Here is a 20688-nt window from a genome sequence, read left to right as displayed (position 1 = left end):
AAAGGTGTGGATTGGCTTGAGAAGGGGATAGACCCATGCCCCAGATCAATCATTGTAGAATATAAGACCACTACTTCAAATTTCATGATGGCAATAATTCAGAAGTTTAGAAATATAAGAACTACTTTCAAAGGTTAGATGATCTGCCGTTGTCCTGGAGCTATGTAGAGCAGCTCAATACTGAAAGTTTGCCACCACCCCCTTGCAACACTCAAGCAATATAAAAAGCTAATTGTATGTTCAGCATGTTCCTAATGGCAACTGAAGATTGAAGCCTTTTGCGTATTGAATGTGGCTATGTTAAGCAGTAAATAAAGCTGTCACCTTTCGTCCAGCTTGATCCCATTTAATAATAATTTATATACTTACAACATTTAGACACATGCAGCATATGTCATAAAACACTATAAAACACAGATATTTATATTATTATATGTTATTATTATTAATAATATTATTATTGGGTAATTGATGGCAAATATTGCCTACTCTGCAGAGGCAGTACATACCAATTTCAACAACATTCAGTATTTTTTAAAGCTATATACTGTAGTTTGTTTTTTCCCTAATAAGAGACAATTTGATGGAATCCTGTCTGACCTCATTATTGTATTCCTTAGCTATTTGCACTAATGTATATAATCGGGTTTGAAGTGTTTTAAGGTTAGTTGTTGATGTGCCGGCAAGTAAGCTATTACAGTAATCTTATCAGTGAGCTCACTAACGTGGTAGCAAAGGATGAAAGGAACTGAGTGGACAGATACAGCTTGATCTGTCTGAGGAGTTTGTTCACGCAGGAACAGGAAGCTTTGACCTCTGCTTCATGTTGCATCATAGATAGCCCTGAGTCTAGATTAACTCCTAGCATTTTAACAGTGGGGCTCAATGGAATAATACAACTGGAGATAGAAAAGCCATATTGAGAATCAAGCTTTTTGAATCGCTGACTGAAGCCAGCAAGCATCAGCTCTGTTTTCTCCTTGTTCAACAAAAGGGAATTGGTGGACATCCATCCCTGTATCAGGCTGCAAATGTTATTGATATGGGTGGAGTGAGATTCATAATCCCCAGACAGCACAAAGACGAGCTGGGTATCTTCGGCCTAGTTAGTGTATCTTACACCAACGGTATCCAGACGGTCAAACAAGCAGCGCATGTACACATTGAACATAGGGGGCAAAAAACATGCCCCCTTTGGGACTCCCCATGTAAGAGACTCTGGACGGGCATGGAAACCACCGATGGCAACTCTTGGTCTTCTGGGGCCAAGAAACGAGGCAAACCAGGCAGTGCTGTTTTCAGAACAATTGAGCAATTTGCTTAGCCTTTCTAAGAGTAGAGTGTGATGAACTAAGTCAAATGCGGCAGATAGATCTAATAGCATGAGAAGTGCTATCCTACCGCTGTCGATGATTTCTGCCAGGGTAACTCGTAAATCTAACATGGCTGTATCGGTCTCATGCATGGCACGAACACCGGAGTGTCTGGTACTAAGCAGGTAATTTTTTTCGATATGTTCTTGGAGATGTAAATATACAGCCATATCAAAAATTTTAAGGCAACATGGAACATTTGTTATGGGGTGATAATTGGCCACCCCCATGGTGTGCAGGATAGCTTTTTAAAAACTGGAGTGATGCAGACATCCTTTTAAGTTTGTGGAACAAGAGAGCTAGCAATGGATGAGTTTACAATATTAGTGATGAGGGATGCAAGGCAAAGGATACAGTCCTTGATAATCGCTGCAGAGCATGTGTCACTGATACATACCGTCAGTTTAAGCCCACTCACAATATTGATAAGGGAGTCTTAGGTAAGTGCATTCAAGGTGAATTCAGGTTGGACACCAGGCATGTTGTTAGTTAGGGGTTCATTATCAAAACTAGAGTCAGTATTATAAGATTGGACAGGTACGCTACTTTTGATGATAGTCTGGTGGTTTTTGATTTTAATAGAGAATCCGCCTTGAATTGCTTGGCACCAGGAATCACTGGGAGAGGCAGTATTGGGAGAGCTCTTTTGACATCTAATGTTTTAAGGATGTTAAATAATTCCTTTTTATCTGATTTGGCATTGGCTATTATATGTTCGTAGATGGGCTTTTTTGCTGATAGAATGGCTTTTTTATAATCTTATGCAACAAGGCGATATGTGGAGAGCAAGTTAGGGCATGGATTCCTCCTCCATGACCTCTCAGATGATCGTTTAAGTTTCTATACTTGATGAAGTCGGTGGAGAACCAAGATCTACCTTCGACTTCAGATTTTACTTTCCTTCTGGTAACACAAGTTAGCTTATTAATAGCTAGAGACATGGTGTTAAGAAATTCTTGAACCAAGAGGTTGGTTTCATTGGAGGCAGAGAGATGTGGAAGAAGTGGGGTAACCAGATCAGAAAAGGCTGTAGTGGTAATTCTAGTTTGTATTTCTCTTCGAGGTAGCAGACAAACCTGTTTATATGAAGTGGGGAGAATGAGATCAAAAGGAATGAGGTGGTGGTCAGTCCAGGGACACAGCATGATATTAAGTGACTCAATATGAAGATCGCGGGAGAGTACCCGTCCATGATATGTCCCTCATTGTGTGTGGCATAGTTAAGAAATTGATTCACCCCTAGTATTGGAGGGAAGTATTGAGCGAGGTGACAGCAGAATTATTGCTATGATGTGCCACAGATTAAAATCTCCCAGCAGAAGGGTGTGCACAGTCAGCTTCATGAGGTTCCCAAGTAAGGCAATAAATTGTTCTTTGAAAGAGGGCAAGTTTGAATGGGGCAGTAGCGAATGAGAATATTAACAGTAGTATTATAATCTATCCTTAGTTTAATGGATAGATGTTCACAGTTCTCTAGAGTACTGGTTGTGATGGTGTGAACTTCAAAAAAGTCCCTTAAGATTAAAGCAACTCCTACACTCCATCACTCAATGTGGTCAGATCTGATCATTTGGTATCCTGGGGTTGGGGGAGGTAGCAAGTAGAGCAGCATGATTGATGTATGTGTCAAGCCATTGAAGATACTCAATCCCCACATTGCAAATAGAGTAGTATTTTGTTAATACGTGATGAGGTGTTTTATTGAATATTGGTGGGCAAGTGTGCTACATGCTTATTTCTGGAGATTTCTATGACCTGGAGTGGATGCATCGTAGAGAACAGTGCAAGAAAATACTAAAAGGATTTAGGAAATAGAATTGGAGCCCTTGCTGGACCAGCACTGGCAGCCCGATCAACAAAGACCAGCACAGACATACTGTTTGCTAACGCAATAGCGCTAACGCACCTGTAACCAAGTAAAATAGGCGCTAGGACTTCAACACTGCTGGGTGTTGCAGTTCTTTCACGCTAGGTGCACACAATGTGCAAATATTAAGAAGCACAGACAGCAGAAAAGATATTAGAAGGCTTGAGAAAGGGATAGACCCATGCCCCAGATCAATCATTGTAGAATATAAGACCACTACTTCAAATTTCATGATGGCAATAATTCAGAAGTTTAGAAATATAAGAACTACTTTCAAAGGTTAGATGATCTGCCGTTGTCCTGGAGCTATGTAGAGCAGCTCAATATTGAAAGTTTGCCACCACCCTCTTGCAACACTCAAGCAATATAAAAAGCTAATTGTATGTTCAGCATGTTCCTAATGGCAACTGAAGATTGAAGCCTTTTGCGTATTGAATGTGGCTATGTTAAGCAGTAAATAAAGCTGTCACCTTTCGTCCAGCTTGATCCCATTTAATAATAATTTATATACTTACAACATTTAGACACATGCAGCATATGTCATAAAACACTATAAAACACAGATATTTATATTATTATATGTTATTATTATTAATAATATTATTATTGGGTAATTGATGGCAAATATTGCCTACTCTGCAGAGGCAGTACATACCAACTTCAACAACATTCAGTATTTTTTAAAGCTATATACTGTAGTTTGTTTTTTCCCTAATAAGAGACAATTTGATGGAATCCTGTCTGACCTCATTATTTTATTCCTAAACTATTTGCACTAATGTATATAATCGGGTATGAGGACACACCTTTGTTTTCAGTCTTACAAGATCGGGACGTATTACTTCAGCAAGAATACTTTTTTTATAGACTATTTATTTTCATTGTTCATGAATTTTAAGAGCAATATCTTTGTAAACTAATGTATTGTGAGGTGGTCTTATGTGACACTCCTTCCATTGTGGTGGTCTCCTATATTGGGATGAAATTTAATGGGAGGAGAAAGAGAGGATTGATGCAAATCTTGAAGTGCTGATGATGGTTGATTGAAACAACACATGTTCTGTGTGCTGCTATCTTGTTATTATGTAAGTTGGAGTGAGAGCACTTGGAGTATAGAGCACTTGGTGAGACCAGTTCCCAACATGTATGTATCTGAAAATTACAACCTGAAGGCACCAACCAACTATTAGTTTTAGTTATTGCAGAACAAAAAGGAAGCTGCTCTCCTCACAAAGATTTGTTCACCAACTGACTCCTAGAGAACTGACCGAGGCACGGCTTCGTACATGAAACCAAAACAATATGAGTCTTTCAACAGGGTACCTAGCAACAAGTAAGTCTGAAAAGAGCTTATTGGGTAAGAGCAGGAAGAAACATTATCCTTGAAGATTTGCTACTAATTAGGTGTTCCTCTAAGAGTGAAGATGAGTTGAGTGTTTCTGGAGAGCTGGGTGTGATAAGATGGTGGATTTGGTGTAGTCGCATGATGATGATTTGTTTCCATGATAATGGTGTACCAGCAGTAGTTCACCTGTGGTGTGTGGATTTGTAGCTGATGTACTTAGTTCAAGGTAAACAGCAATAAGGTGATCAGGTTAGTGAGGGGTTGAAACTATCACATCAAGGTAGAGAGGAACATCAAACAGCGAAGAATCAAAATAACAATGTAAAAGTCAGTGATACATCCAAGATGTAGACAATTCAAGGAGCAACGCATCACTGGAATCAATCAAAGATCATGGTAAGGTATAAAAATCACTCATTGCAGCAGAAAATATGATTCAGCAAATATGAGTAATATGTAGGATGCAATAATCACTTTATCGAGCAGTGAGCAAGATGAAAACATTGCTCTATGCTACAGTATGGGACCTGCACCACTTTCTCTAATGGTACAAAATTAAGAGCAATATATGATAGGCCATAATCAAGGAGCAGTCACTCTACATTGTTTTTCTTAGAGCGATAGGGTTGGTGCTTGTACCAGAAGTGTCATATATAGTACATTCAGACAGCATAGGAAGTCCCATCTCCGGTTGCCTCCACAGATTTGCAGAAAATAAGTGGGTAGTGATAAGTGGAGGTTTAGGGTGTAGAGGCATACAAATTGGACAGTGTATTATGCCATATCAGACAGGAATATTTGAGCGAGTAAGGAAATAAATACACACGCACATCTGATGTTTATGTGCCAAAGAGTTGTGTGCGAAATGTAGAAAGAAATAGTGTATGATGCAATTTCTTTTGATACCAATTGTACCTACTGTCTGGCCTTCAGTACCTCCAATAACTGGAGTTCCTTGATGTGATTTTGGTCATGTAAGGTTTGCAATATGTATTTGCATTTGACAATCATGCGTGAACCGTGATTAATCCCCCTAGTGAGAATGTCTTCTCTGCATTCATTGGTCTATCATTCAGTACTTAGTGCTCCAAAGGCAACAACCCATCATTGTACGAGTTCTCAACAATCTTTTGCAATTTAATAGAGAACTATCTTACTTTAAACCCCGAGATAATATAAGAGCAAGTGAAGGTGTTCATTCCCCAAAACACAGATCCTAAACTCATAATAATGACACACCCCAGTAGGGAATGAGAAAAGGAGAAAGATTGCAAGTTGAACAAAGTTTATATCAGGTAAAAATGCACACAGAGGACTCTGCTGCCCTGAGAGCACTCTGCCCAATAATACATGAACAATACATTATAAAGTGAAAATACGTCATGACATACAGTGTGAAACTAACATTCGTTCATTGATGGACCCCCATGGCACATTATGTAACAATATACAGTGCCAGATTCCCATTGGTTGCTGTGGCTGGGGTGTTCTGTGGGCACGTGGGTCAGCTGGGCTCATCTCCGCTGGGTGATGGTCAGGCTGGGTCCACAAGATCTAACTGTTCTAGCTAATCTAAACTGCACAATAATTATTGGCAATGAAAGAGTAATGTTGGGCATAAACCTTATACCAGAATAAGGGGTCGCATATAAATCATGAGCAAACCTATACACATTCTTAACCCAGGCCTGTGTGGGGCCAGGGATGTGGTGGCCTTTTCTTAACCTGGGTGTCTCTCTGGGGGGTTTTGATCTGTGATTCATTCTCCCTGCTTCCTCGTGGTTCTAACGAATGGATTGATGTGTGTTTGTCCACAGAGTATATATGATCACACAGGATTAGGTATATGGGGGGCAATCTAGGTGGTCCGTGGGGAAGGGTCTCACAAACAGTTACATGAGCAAAAGTTTGTGCAGGTGTAATTTCTAAAGGTGGGGGTTGAAGGAGCAGGAGCAGGATTGAGGAGATGGATGAATACAGAAGTCAAGGTTTGCCCCGGTCACACACTGGGCTATGAGTTCAGAGGAAGAGCAGGGATACTGTATCTGTTTGCAACAATTCACACCTTGGTTTCTGTGAGAAAAGGACCTGTGCAGCACAGACAGGGAGGAGGTGGTTGGGGTTGTCAGAGCTGGCTGTGCGCGGCACTAGACGATGGGAGAGAAGGCCTTTTAGAGATCATTGTGCGGCCTAGTACAAAGATGGAGTCTGGGTGACACAACATGGAATGGGAGTGTATCATCCAAAAGCTAGGGGGACGTCTCGCCACGATGGGATGAGCAACAGACTTCTTTCATGCAGAATGTAAGGGGGGGTCAAAAAGACCCTTCCTCCCTTACACCAGTAGAAACACAGACACAATCTTCCACATACCATAATAGTACATAGGAAAACCTAGGGAACATTAACACATTTAGCTTAATCACTTTTCAATGTTTTGGCATATTCTTTTCATGTCCTTGGGGGAAACACAACCAAATGAGCTATTGTTCTACAACTCAAAGAGAGCGAATACAAACTCGCAGAGAGTAGAAGCCTTGTGGCACATCACAAATTTGGAAACAATTGCATCTTTTCTTGTTGCTACCTATAAGGATTTTTTTTTCTGTGTAGTTTTTGACAAATCCATGGAGTATTTTCTGAGCTCTAGACACTCAACTATAACCTAGTACATGTCAAAATTAAAGTGGGTTCATTTTTGCCAACATGAACAAACACTTACACTTTAGTGATGACAGAATGTCAGGGAGAAATAGGCAATCTTTGCACATTGTTTCAACATTTGGCCCTCCTAAAGGGATGTAAATGATTATTTCGAATATGAACATTTCGAAGACGAACATTTTGAATTGTAAATGTTCGTATTATAAAAATCACCTCACAGCTAAATGACTTTTTTAGACCCCGCTCTGCCCACCCCCTACTTACATTTTGACGGCACACTTCGCTGTCGCTGCCGAGTCCCTGCAGTGCTAGTTCCCTTCACTTCCGTGGATGGGAACCAGAGCTACAGTGTCCTTTTCTTTTTTTCTTCTAAAACTGTGTTGTTTTGGATGCAGGAGAAAACCCTGACACCATAATTCCATTATAGCAAGCAAGGGTGTGGAGGACACCCCTGGAACCCCCACTTTGCTTGTTTGCTATAATGAAAACTGAATGGTTGTAATGTTTGGCATTTACGGCTGTATGTAATTTTGGTACAGCGGAAATCCAAGCATTTCAACCATTAATTTTTTCTTTAACAAAAGTGTCGGTCAGTACCCTGCTAAAACAGGCCCAGTACTTCAGGGAATAGAATTTCACTCAAAGCATTCAACAATCAGCAGTGTATGGGGCAACAACAGGAAACCCTTCCCCCAAAAGCTCCTTCTCTTCTCTCTTTGTTCACACCTTGTCTCAAGTCCTTCCTCTCCTGTCCGTTAATGCCATTATTATGTGAATGCTAACACACTTGTTGAGACGCACAACCTGCCTATCTACACATATTTCATAACACCCTCAGTACCTTTCTACTGCTTTCTGCAACCTTCATCCTGTTATGACAAGAAAGCTTGCCAGAGTTCTCTGTTCTTTGGCCTAAAATACACAAATGGTTCATCACTAGCTTCTGAAATGTATCATAATTTTTATTAAATACTTTTACAAATAGGTTTGAATGCATGTATTTGTGTGTTTCTTTATTGACTCTAAAATCATTGACCGAGAGGTCTTATTTTGTTTTCTGTTTTATTACTTTATTAGAAACCTTTAACAAATATCCAGCATTCATAATATACAAACATGGACAGCCAGTCATGGGCATTGATCTGATTGTACCTCTCCCCTCATGACTGGCTTCCATAAAACTACTTACATCATTTCAGATTCTCACAAAACATTTCGTTTAAAAATGTAACCCCAACAAGTATTAGGAACAGAGATGTCCCCAATAGGATTTTCAGCCACCATTCATCAACTGTTAGCGAGGGGGCTGTGCTAATGAAGAAATCCAAATGGTGGGTGTAACATGTGGTAAGGCCTGCACAGCAGGTTAGCAGATTTTTCACCGTTTCGGGTTCTCCTGATTTTAGACAAAACCTACAGGTTATGAGGTTATTATCAAGTTGTTTTCGTGCCACCAATACCTCTTTGGTAAAATAGAGATTGAGACTTAGAGATTTAGACACATGAACAAAGAATTAGTTAATTTTTCCATGTGTCCATGGAGTTTCTGCACCCTCTGGAGCTTTGGGTCAGTTGGTATTCAGTGTTTGCTCCCTATTTTCTGGATATAATATCTAGTATATTCTGGTATATCGTTTTTTAAACTGCATAAGTATGCTGCATCTATTGGCACTGGTATATGCACCAATAACTGATGGTACAAGACGTTATTGAAATATGTACATTTATAAATAATTGGTATATATTAATATTTTGTCTTTCTATTTATATTATAGGGAATATTGCTCTGAACACAAATCTGTTTTTTTTTTACCAATAAAATGAAACAATGCAGTTTATTTTTGATTTTTTTCCATGCATTGGAATGCCCATCTTAGTTAAATATTAACATAAAGGCTGGGCTAGCAAGAGTAGGCAACCTGAGTTCCCATGCCATGGAGTTGAAAACACACATGGGGGTCATTACGAGGTTGGAGGTAAGAAACAGTTTTTACCGGCATGGAGCAAATACTGTGTCCATGTAGGAAAGAGCCCGCTAACAGTGGGCTATTACGAATTTGCGTGCACGAGTGTAGCGGCATGCCGGTTTTGACAGTACCGGCATGCCGCTAAAGTTCCAAAAATGCCCCTTAGCGGCATCATGGAAAGCACAGACAGCACTACCGCCGCCGTCCTACAATAAATAATTTCACTGGCATCAATGGATACGGCATTAGCGGGCACCGCATAATAGCGGTAACCGCTAACAGCGGTGCCCGCTAATAAGCAGAACCGGAAGTAACGTCATCGCGCAGGAACAGGAAAGAGCACAGCAGCCATCTTAAAACACATTGCCATCCTCACCACACAGGACCTGGAGCTTATTTCCAAAGGCTGAAAAAAAAACATCACCCCCAGCATCAAGCCTGAGGCTGTCAAAAAATGTGCATCCCGGCAGCGCAGAGAGCGATTCACGGAGGACGAGCTGACAATGCTTGCAGAGACACTGGCAGATAATGCTGAGGTTGTATTTCCCAACAACCTCAAGAGAGAGGGACAGATGAAGAAAAAGGAGACCTGGCAACTTGTTGCCCAAAAAGTCCGTGCAGTAGGGAACACCCCCCACAAAGTCAAGGTTGTGCGCAAGCGATTGGATGACCTGTGCTTGAAAGCCAGAAACATAATGGCGGCAAACTGGAGCCAGGGCCTGCCTACCAGCGGTGGTCCTAGCTCCCCTATCAAACAAAGCCAGTGGGAGGAAATCTGTGACAGCACTATTGGCATCGATGTAATAGAAGGCGTGGGTGAGATGGTACGTGGCGCCACCTCATCGGCGGATGGAGGTAAGTGTCCTAAGAAAACACTGTAATGCAAAGTTGATGATGATGATAGTCCACCAATTTGTCTGTCCGAAGAGGCAATGCATGCCCCATTGCATACACATTGACACATCCCTGCCTAGATGCCGTCCTCGGCACAGGCACATCCATATGCATGCAGCAAGGCAATGCCGTACCTGAGACACACCACACAAATATGAAAACAGCATAAATCACACTGCATGCAGTTCACAACAGAAATGCATGTCACACAGCATACGCCAGCTCCAACATGTGTGACCCTGATGGATGCCTGCATGCTACACCCACATAGCAAGTAACGTGATTGTCAAAACTCCAATATCTAATCCCCTCTAATGTGTAGAACAGCAATATTACCAATGTATGCATGATGCTTGCCGAACCATCACTGATACCGTCCCTCTCTCGGTCCCCCACAGGCTCAGATCCTGACAGTGGGGCACGGGACTCAGCCCCACAGGCAACAAATCCCCAGAAGAGGGACAGGGAAGAAGGCAACAGGCCTTCAACATAAAAATGGCCAGCCAATCCACAACAGCACAGAAGGGGCAATCACCACAGGGTGCCATTGCACTGGTGCCGCTAAGCCACTGCTACAGTCCCCACAACATCTGTGTCCCCTGCACAGGAGACAGTGGCCGATGGGTTTTTTTTAGCTGCGAACAGCTCTGTTGGGGAGGAGGCAGCCACAGCCCCCCAGACGGACCAGGATGCGCAGAGCCAGGGCCAAGTGTGTGTCTCTGTGGAGGATGACTCTTCGGAATTACCTGCCACACCCAGTCCCGCACCATCACCCCAGGTCACGCTATTCTACTGCAACAATGACACCACACCGGAGCAGTCTGGAGGAGAGCCAGGTTAAGGGAGCATGAGCCCCAACACGGATTTGAGAATATGACACATGCACCATCCACCTCCACTGGTATCGGGGCTGGGGTGCAGCAAATGGAACATGGGGTGCAGTGCCAGGAGGAGCTAACAGCCCTGGTCAGGCAGTTTGTTTCCGACAGTGCCCAGGCAAGGCAGGAGGGGCAGGACAACACTGCGTCCCTGAGACAGGCCATTGAGGCCAGCACTACACACATATGCGAGGTGGTGTCTAGCGGATTCCTTGGAGGCAGAGCGTCCGGCTCCCAGACTGGAGCAATGGGCACCCCATCATCATCCAGCTCCACTCAAACCAGCCTCCTTCGCAGGTCTGCATGCACCTTGCAGCGATCGGACATGCCGCCACCAGGTGCGAGAAGTGGACTAAGGGTGTGTGGGGGAATTGTGGGGGGAGGGGGAGGAGGAGAGGGTGTGTGGGGGAGTTGTGGGGGGAAGGGGAGGAGGGAGAGGGTGTGTGAGGTGGAGTGTTTGAGCCCTTTGTACTATTTATCAGTTTAATACAACCGTTGTGTAGCAGAAAAATACTTGAGTGGATATTCCTTATTGCATATGTGTCATTTATTGCTATACAGTGCATAGTCTACATGTACTCCCACACCCAGTGCCCTCTGTCCCACTTTCATGTCACCCTCTGCAACCATGTGTCTTAGAAATATTGTCCAAACACAGACTTGCTCACAGCACGTCCCTCCTGTGCATCGGCACCGTGATGATGTGCGCCCACATCTTGTTCATCCTCTTCATCAACACCTGGTGGTTGCAGTTCAATGTCAGGGGGGCAGGGGCACGCTCCGTCTGATACACATGTTGTGCAGCATGACACATGCCATGATGATCTTGGTCACCATCTCATGCCTGTAGAGGAGTGCCCCACCCGACCAGAAAAAGTGCCTTCAACAGGCCAAAGTTCTGCTCGATGACCACATGTGTACGGGTATGGGAACAATTGTAGTCTTCCTCATGCCTGTTCTGTGGGTTTCAGACAGGTGTGCAGAGCCACGGCTTCAAGGGATAGCCACTATCACCTGCATGTGAGCAAAATAAGGTATGTGTTAGTCGATTCATGATGGACAGCTGTACTTATCACACATGCCTGCAGATATTTGTTGGTCACATGCACATGTCCCTGGTTGCATGCACACATTTTTCCTTCCCTCAATGTGTGCTGTCCAATGGTCTTATGGTGTAGATTGCATCTTGAAGATGATACACAGTGTACACTTCCTTGATTTTGCTCATGCATTGTGGACGCATACTGCTGTGTTTGTGATACATATGTGATGTGTAGTGTTCTGTATGATTTTCTAACTGGCAGTGTTAGCTGTAGTCTCTGCATTATTTGGCATTCAGCGTTGATTATTCCCATGGTGACATGGTGGTCCTGTGACAAGCAGTGGATACCCCTGGTGGTTTTGTTTTGTGCACTCTCATGGATGCTTGTCCTGTGTAGTGATTTGCTGCAGACATTTACATTGTGAATACTCACAGCATGTTGCTGGATTGTGTTACGGAAGGTGAGGTCCGATGATGGGTGGTGCACGTGTTGTGGGATGTGGGGTGGTTTTAAGTTTGGCATGTTGTGGTAGGTGTGCAGCTTACTTCATTGCTATGGAAATTGGTTGTCATGTTCAGTTTTGGATGCTTTGGGGTACAGTGTTTTGGGATGTGCACATCGTACTGTCACCACAACAATGACACCCTGGTGGTGTGTGCATCTATCCCCCAATTTCACTGCTATGTGCCTGTCATGCAACCTACCAAGCAGCCAGGCACATCGTCCTGCATGTTGCTCCATGTAGCATGGTAGCGTGGAGTTGTGCAGGACCATTGAGTCATGAGTTGATCCGGGAAATCAAGCACAACAATGTGTGATGATCTTGCTGGAGTCACATACCATCTGCACATTGATTGAGTGATATAGTTTACGATTGCGGTACGCCACCTCTGTTGCATGCGGGACCACCAATTCCACATGGGTGCAGTCAAGTGCACCAATACAATTTGGCCTGCCTGCCAGTCTATACAAGCCAACTTTTGTGTCAAAGATCTCCTGGAAAGACCGTGGTAGGGATATGTAGTCCCTTGTGTGCTTCGAGAGGGCATCCAACACTTGGTTCAGCATGCAAGAAAATAAGGGTTGTGATATGCCATGCATGAGCCCCTCTGTGTGCTGGTAGGTGCCTGTGGCCAGGAAGTGGAGCACAGACACTACCTTCAGTAAAGGGGGGGGTGATGGTGCATATTTCAATAAGGCTGACAATGTTGTTGTGTATCATGTCCACAATGGTGGTGATGGTGTCCCGGTCCAGACGGTACAGGGTGTGGATCTGCTCAGGGGTTAGGTTGAATGGAGTGGCTCTGATGCGAGTGATTGGGGGCTGCCTGCGTGGTACTACTGGCTACACTGGTGTGGCTTGCTGGGCCTTTATCACCCTCCTTCTCCTGTATCTCCTCTGTGCTGTCTGGTGGTGGCACTGAAAGCATGTCCTCCAGCCCAATATTGCTACTACAAGTGGAATCATTTTGGTGTGGAAAGGGATGTGGTGCTCCTTTTGTGCTGGGCCAGGCTCCATTACCTCCACCTGTGCTGATTGCATGCACCTGTGGCAGTTGGCAACACTGCATATTGCTGTTTACGGGTGGTTCGCGATGCCGGTATTGCCGGCATCCCGGTATCCCTTATTAGCGCCTTCATGATGCCGGTATTTGCATGTCCGCCTGACTTGTGATGTCCTCCTGTTAGCGGCATCCAGGTATTGCCGGCCCAAAGGGCCGCATGCGCATGCCGTTATTAGCAACCACGGTATCAGCGGCGCCGCTAATACCGGGTTCTTGAGTCAGAATGGCTCAGAGCGGTATGCGGTGCCGGTAATCCTTTACCGGCATCATATTTCCATTACCTCCAACCTCGTAATGAACCCATGGTATTTTATGGTTGAGACACAGGTCAAAAATGGAGATCTGGCGTTTGATGAATTGTTTGGCTAAGAAACAGATTTTAACCTCCAGATCCAGCTATATTATTGAACCAAGAAAGACTGCAAAACAGAATTCTCTGCATGTTCATGTATTTTCTTGTTTTTATAATATCAGCATATGTTCCGAAGTCCATCTGTATGTCTAGCATGGCATAATGGGTTCTTTAGTGATAGATGGAGTGGTTTCTGTTCTACCAGAACACAGGAATCTTGAACACAGTACGTTAAGGCTATACAGGCATGGCTTTCCAGTGTATTTAGGCCTTCTTTCAATGCCATGCAACACTAGCAATCAAGGCGGTGGTGCAGTTTTAGTTCATTTTAACTGTCAAAGTAATCTAGTTCACTATTTATAATGCCTATTGCATTTTAACATGAACATTATGTTTTTCTTGTGCATTTAAATACAGTTTGTGAATTATGTATGCAATTTGGTTGTGAAAAATTAACAGTTGTTAAATGTAAACATTTTGCTTAATGAAAAATTCGTTTAGATTGTACATAACAGAAATTACACTACATATTACAACATAGGCATAGTGTCATTTGTGTAACATGGCTGTGCAAAAGTAAGACCACATTGTATGTATCATTGGCTGGGAAATACTTCATTTGGCATTATTTTAAAATTGCAAGTATGGCAAGTCATGCTCAATATGTCTTGTTTAGTGGAATGGGTTCCATTTACATTAAATATGTTTGGAGGGAAACGACACAATTGCATCAGGCTTGGGTCCCTTTTAGCAATCAAAAAAGGTATGCCCAATGTGTATATGCTGTTTCTAAACATGCATCAGACCTGACAATTTGGATCAATGTATTGTATTCCTGCATATACATCTAATTTAAATTAAGCAAACAGTGAATAAGAAATGTTAAAAAAAAGTTATTGAAAATAAATGGATACATGTATCATAATGTATGCCACTGATCGTGTACATACCTTCTTTAAGTAAATACTTCTACACCAAGCACAACATCTCAGTGTGTAAGTGTGTGTGTGTTTTATTATATTGTAAGTCTTTTAGCAGCAAGTATACCAATCTCCATGTGTATATTACACCGGCACATGATTTAACATGCACAAAGGTGACACAGTGCTGTTTGTACTAAATATTATAAGGAACGTTTATATTGAATGTCCTTCCCCCTTCTAGTCTTCACACACATGTGAATGTGATATCCAAACTCGGGCCCATTTTCATGTGAGGTTAAATTTTCAGTGTAAAAAGAAAAAGGATGAGGTATAATTTAATATGTATACAATCTCACAAACACTAATTGAGTGAAGTAAAATATATTAATTCATCATAATAAAAATATAAAGATTTAAGTTAATGGGATCTACATTGTTGTGTCCCGATATTAATTACAACCCCCATTTTCCATTTATGTACTTCTCATATGTAATTTTACAATTGGCAACGCATCCCTAATTTGAACATTAATTTATAGGCTTTCGCCACATATATAGGGCACACCATATTCCTATATTTAGATGTTCATTATGGTCATTATGCAATCAATGTAAATAAAAAGAGGACACAATGTTAGTGTGTGGACTTGGGGAACTTTTACTTAATATTATATGTGTGTCGTGAGTTGGAATAAGGATTATATACTACACTTTTTTGTTGAGATGATTTAAGTTAGCCCTCTCAAAAAGTGTCAAACTAAGACAAGAGGTTGTTAAAAAAAAACATATGTTGGAGCTTAAGGCAAGGGAAATTACATCAATTCCCTCATAGAACAAGTTCAATTATATTTGTACAAGTGATGTGTATACCTGTTCCATAAAATGTTAATGTGCCGCTGTTTTACCTCCATATTAAGCACTGGTTTCAGGACTGGTTGATAACTTTGAAAAACACCAATCTTCAGATGTGCAATGACATTTAAGGGAGGGAAAGAAAAACATGAAAAAATACAGCTTTAAAACTGAAGTATTTTGTAGCTAGCAATGGTTCATTTATATTCTATGTTGCACTGCAAGCTATACTAATGTGTGATGCAAAAACCATAAAGAAAACATTACCTTAGCTCTGCTTCAAACTGTGGCTGATTTTTAATATGCACAAGGTTTCCTAATGGTACTGATTATTTGTGGAGTGCAATCCCCCACATGTCTCATTACGAAAAATGTCCCTCACTGCCTATGGCATCATAACACCTGACATCATCAAGTTAATTGAAATCTGTTGGCACGTGCAATCTTCATTTTGCTCACAAAGTGTTACTCAATTCCTCACTTCTGGTAGTTACACTGTCGGAAGCGGCTGACCCGGACCCTGCACGATACGATACGGCTCTCAGTGTGGCTTGACAGTGGTGTGTAGTACGTGCTAGGTCCTTTCCTCTACCAGGAAGTTTTCGGAGCCCGAGCCTCGAGAAGTCGCTGGGGCCGCGTGGCGGACAACCGGCGGCCAAGGCCACGCCGTGACTTTCTGGAAAAACGGACTGTTGTGGAGGCACGCCGTCGCGGTTGGGCAAACTCGAGGAGGAAGTTGGGGAGAGTTCTGTGATCGGCCGGCGATCGGATTGATTTAGAGCGGACGACCCGCTTTCGTGCTCCACGCTCCAAGCGGTAGTTGGGGCAGGAGCACTGCAGCACCAGCTGTACATTGGTAAGCCCCTCGAAATTTAGATTTACAACGCGATAAAACCCTGAGGGGGCCTGGAGCCTGGGCCTGGGCTTGGCTTGTGCTTGGGTCTGGGACGTTAGTGTGTGCGGTGAAGCAGTGTGAAGTAGTGTGTGCACTGGTGTGCCAGTTACTAGTAGGCACACAGCAGGGAGACTGTGAAGACCGAGTCTCTAGATCTTATCTATTCTTATCGACTCGGTAACACAAACAACACTATAAGGGGGGCTAAATATACGCTAAACATACATGCAGAGATTACCAGAGTGCAGTGGAGCCACTGTTCTGTTTTCTGGGTTCTTTGAGGGCCCTATTTAAAACAAATGGCTTCTTGGTGATTCACGCTAACATTTTAAATTGTAAATACAATTGGAATGATAAAATAGCGAAAATGTACTGTCATAATTCAATTTGCTCCAGTCGTGGGCAAAAAAGTGAGAAGGAGGGAGACTGTTGGGAGACTGTTGGAGATTTTACTCTTTTGATCCCTTTATCCTTTTTCCTTACTTACTCAGTTTTATAATTCTGAGAAATGTCTTCTCGTTACAATTTGAGGAGTGGACCTCTTGTTGACAATTTAAGAGCTCCCGAATGGGTTGGCTCCTACACTGAAAAGTCCTTACAGGTGGAGGTAAATATCTTAGTTCAACAAACTCCCACTGCTTCGACAAGGGACAACAACATAGTGGAGGTGCAAGTTCATCAAGAACCTCAAGTTGACAGGACACCAGCAGGAGCAATTTTAAGGGACATAGTAAGAAATACTCCACCCATACAATCAAAAGACTTTACCCTGACATCAACAAATATAAAAGGGACTATTGACCATTATTTCCAGAAACGTCATAAAAATAGCTCAAGTGCCCTTACTTCAAATTCCTTAAAACCCTTAAAACAGAACTCCAATTCACAGACGGAGAATGGACAATCGGAATTACCAAACTCAATAATGGATCTCTCAAGGACTCCCAATCATCGATTGAGTATAACTCAAAATGTATCATTCCAAGGAGAGAGATTGAACTCAACAGAGGTACCTAGAAGAGATCCAGCTGTGTACGAAGAATCTATAATAGATCATCCAGTCCATATACCAAGTGTGGCCCTTGGAAGCAGGAACCAAGATCCCAAAGAAGGGGACTCAACTTTACCAGCTTTGAATTATGCCCTAAACTCATTGGTGAAAGTTTTTGACCTCCTTAAAAGAGACGTGCAGACGCACACAGGGATTTTAATGGAAATGACCAAGGACATTGAACAACTTGAATTTTCAGTGGTAGGCCGAAATAATGTAATAAATTGTTCAGTATTGCCTACACTGGTAAAAATGGAAGATGGTTTTACAAAGCAAAGTGAAGACTTAACGGACATTAAGCAGCAACTGACGTCTTTGCTGACGGAAAACAGGGAGATTAAGGATTTGTTACTAAAAATCAATACAAGATATATAACAGATCAAGAGTCTGAAATTAAAAAAGATGATTTACCACCCGAACCGAGTGCCTTTGTTGATGACACTCCCCTATCCGAGTCCGTAATGGAAGAATTCTGTCATTTGGCACAGGTAGCCGATTCAACATTGGAACAGCTTACTGGAAATCAAGATGAAATAATTGAGATTTCCACAGAAGAAGCGACGGAAAGTGCAAACACATGGAAGAAGAGTACTCAACAAACCTATAAGAGACAGAAAAAGGAAAGACGGAAAAATCAAAAATTAAATTATATTTCCTAAAAATCTAGGGGCAGCCAAGAAAAGAAAACAAAAAATATGAAAAATACAAAAACTAAAAAATCAAATGTAAACAGTTTTGTAAAGGGGGTGCCGGACTGGGAGAAAAATTTTGAAAACCAAATTGCATTCGAAAAGAGCGGCAGGAACTTGGAAAATGATTCCTTACATCAGGAAGAGCAGAGAAGATCATGATTAAATAAGCCCAAAAAACAACAAATGAAAAAAACTCAAATTGATCGAGTCCCAGAAGAAGTGGAAGAGACACAAACGGTAAAAAAATCTATGAGTACTCAGACAGAAGAAAGATTAGTGAGTTTGGACAAAAATCAACAGCAACATGGCTCAGTAAGATCAAAGATCACAGGGAAGCTGCTAAACATAGCACCTATATTTTTGTCCAAACAGAAAACAGTTTTAAAAGTACCTATGCAGAACCAGACGGGGAAAAGGATTGCTCCAATATTTAATATGACTAGAGTAAAGATTGGAAGTCCAGCAGAATCTTCGAAACCGGTTATCGGTCACCTAGAGGGAATAAATTGTGACCTGACATCTAAATCGGAGAAGAATAATCTTGATCAACCAGCAGGTGTAGGAAGTAAAGTGAATGCAATTACTCCAGTAGAAATTTCATCTCCTGAAGCTATAGTTGAGAGACCAACAACCATTCAAGAAGCTCAAAATCCCTATGCAATCCCGAGACTTTGGTTTACTAATGAGGAAAATAGTCAGTCCGGCAAACCATTGAACAGGGCAGCGATCTTGTCATTAGCCAAAAAACTTCCTGAATTATATTTATTTTCAACAAAAGACATCGAATATGTTCGTTTTCCTCATCCGGACTGCACAAGTTTAGCCGAAGTTGGATTTGTTTCTAAACTGGGGGTGAAGGCCTTCCTAAATTTGGCAGAAAAACTGTGTTGTTTGGGTCTGGAAGTGCATGACAAATTACCGTCTTATGCTGTAGAAGTGGAAGAAGCTGAGGAAAACGAAGCAACCCAGGGGAATGGCTTTGCAATGCAAGCCGGCCAGCAAGAAAAGAAAGAAGATAATATCAAAGAAGGGTCACACCGTTATCCTGGCCAATGCTACCAGAAATAATTATGCAAGTCTGTCAGAAGTTGGGAGTAGTGCAAGCGTCTCTTTAGTAGTAAAAATGTAAGAATCACCAGTTGGAACTCACGAGGGTCCAGCTCCTTCAAAAACAGTAAAATGAGAGCCTTGTTATTCGGGGAGAGTGACTTGATCCTACTACAAGAAACCTGGCTAGTGAATACTCCAGAACTCGAGGGTTTCAACTTGATAACACAGCCAGCATATAGTAAAGCCAAGGGCAGACCGATGGGGGGTTTATTGATCGCCTGTAGAAGGGTTTTATTTATAGAAATAATAATTATACCCTGTAAACAAGAAGGAATTCTTGTGGTGAGAGCAATCACTCCCCTAGAAAAAAAACTATCAAAAGAGATAATAATCATTAACCTGTATTGGAACCCAGCCAGGGAAAAAATACTGGAGTTTTTAGAATCGATCTCGCTAGTCCTCAGTGACATTAGTATAATATACCCTGGGGCCTACATAATAGTTGCAGGAGATCTAAACTCGCAGTGCATTAAAATTAAACATAAATGCCCTACAGGAAAAATGAAAGAAATAACATCCAATGGTAGAAAGTGGTTGAACTTCTTTGATGAATGGGACTTAAAATTCTTAAATGGATCTGTATGTCATGATGCCCGCTCCCGGGGAGCCGGTTCAAGCCCTGCGTCCCCGAAAGCGGACATCCAGTCCCCAAGGAAGGACCCAGCAACCCCATATAGGGGCCCTTTGGACAGTGTCCTGGCGCCTATGGCGCCAGGCTCATAAAAGACATCAGTCCTGGCGTCATAGGCGCCAGGCTCATTATGGGAGTGCTTGGGTGCACTTACCTGATGCAGACCATGCTGCAGGATCCCGGCCTCCTTGAGGCCTGAAAGGAACTACTTTACCTGTGGGACTAATTTACCATCCGGGCGTGGTCGGGGAAGGATACATACCTGATTGGAGGAAGGATACATACCTGGAACTTCTTCCAAGGCTATTTAAACCCCACCCGAAAAGCCACACGTGCTTCGCGTTGTTCTGCATCTAGCAGCTGAACGCTCACCGTGTCTGCTCCTGCATCCTGACTTCTGCCACACCTGCCAGCATCCTGGATCACCTGCAAAGGAAGGGAAGAAGAGAACAGAAGAAGGAAAAGTCCTTACCTGCTAAACCGCATCCCGGAGACATCTCGCCGACAATCCTGAAAAGGAAGACTTTTATTTAAAAGCTCATCGCGTCGATCGCTGCAGCGCCGCATTCCACTCACCTTTACAGG

This window comes from Ambystoma mexicanum, chromosome 6p, assembly GCF_040938575.1.
Source record: "Ambystoma mexicanum isolate Mex_15411 chromosome 6p, UKY_AmexF1_1, whole genome shotgun sequence".
Taxonomy (NCBI): domain Eukaryota; kingdom Metazoa; phylum Chordata; class Amphibia; order Caudata; family Ambystomatidae; genus Ambystoma; species Ambystoma mexicanum.
This window is presented reverse-complemented; position numbering follows the sequence as displayed.